This window comes from Octopus bimaculoides, chromosome 29, assembly GCF_001194135.2.
Source record: "Octopus bimaculoides isolate UCB-OBI-ISO-001 chromosome 29, ASM119413v2, whole genome shotgun sequence".
In the NCBI taxonomy this organism is placed as follows: domain Eukaryota; kingdom Metazoa; phylum Mollusca; class Cephalopoda; order Octopoda; family Octopodidae; genus Octopus; species Octopus bimaculoides.
This window is the reverse complement of record NC_069009.1, coordinates 528291-529028: the sequence shown is the minus strand read 5'-3', so window position 1 is coordinate 529028 and position 738 is coordinate 528291. Positions and strand designations below refer to the sequence as shown.

Below are 738 nucleotides of genomic sequence, written 5' to 3'. Positions count from 1 at the left end.
AACCCTAGGGTTAGGGTTAGGGTTAGGATTAATTGTTTCAGAATCGTTTGTTTATGTAATCGGCACTTAATGTATATCGGCTGAATGGACGTCAGTGATTGGTTGAAATTACAGAAATACGACAACTTTAACATGGAATAACTTCTGGATTTCTTTTTTTTTTAAGAAGACTAAGAGAAAAAGATGTTTTATATGACACATTCTACCAGTGTTCCAAGTTTCAAAGTGTTTCGTTAATGAAAAATGTGGCCCCCGTTTTAAAAAAGATCCAAGCCATGTGATGACTGCTATTTCCGGCATTCTAAACGACCAGCTGAATATGTTGTTTTAGTTGGTATATGAGTGTTTTCATTGTCTGGTTGGTAATGTGATGATTATATGTGGGCTGCATGTAAATGAAGAATAAATATTCACTAAATAGGGCTAGAACAACTTTAATTTTGTTGATGTGTTGCAAAACGTTACGGCATTCTGGCATGTACGTTTCAACAAAAACAGAGAGAGTGAATCTATTGTCAGATGGTACTTACAGTGAGAGAGGCATCGCGACACCAAGTGTTGGGAGTCGAAGCAAAGGGACCTAGCAGTATTAGTTCTAGGCAGTGAGGGACCTGATTCCCTAAAAGGAAAAGAGGAATACTCTTGTGAATCGGTTTCCAGATGTCTTTCACAATTTTTATTAAAGGCTGTTGTTTTGCACATGCGTCGTTGCTACCAGCTTTGTCTCTTCCTGTTTTT

At 37.7% G+C, this 738-nt stretch overlaps 1 pseudogene; it reads right to left on the bottom strand.

Moving 5' to 3' along the window:
• Positions 1-727, bottom strand: part of LOC106880332 (zinc finger protein 665-like) — a 55538-nt pseudogene extending 54811 nt beyond the window's left edge.
• Between the last annotated feature and the right edge of the window lie 11 nt (positions 728-738).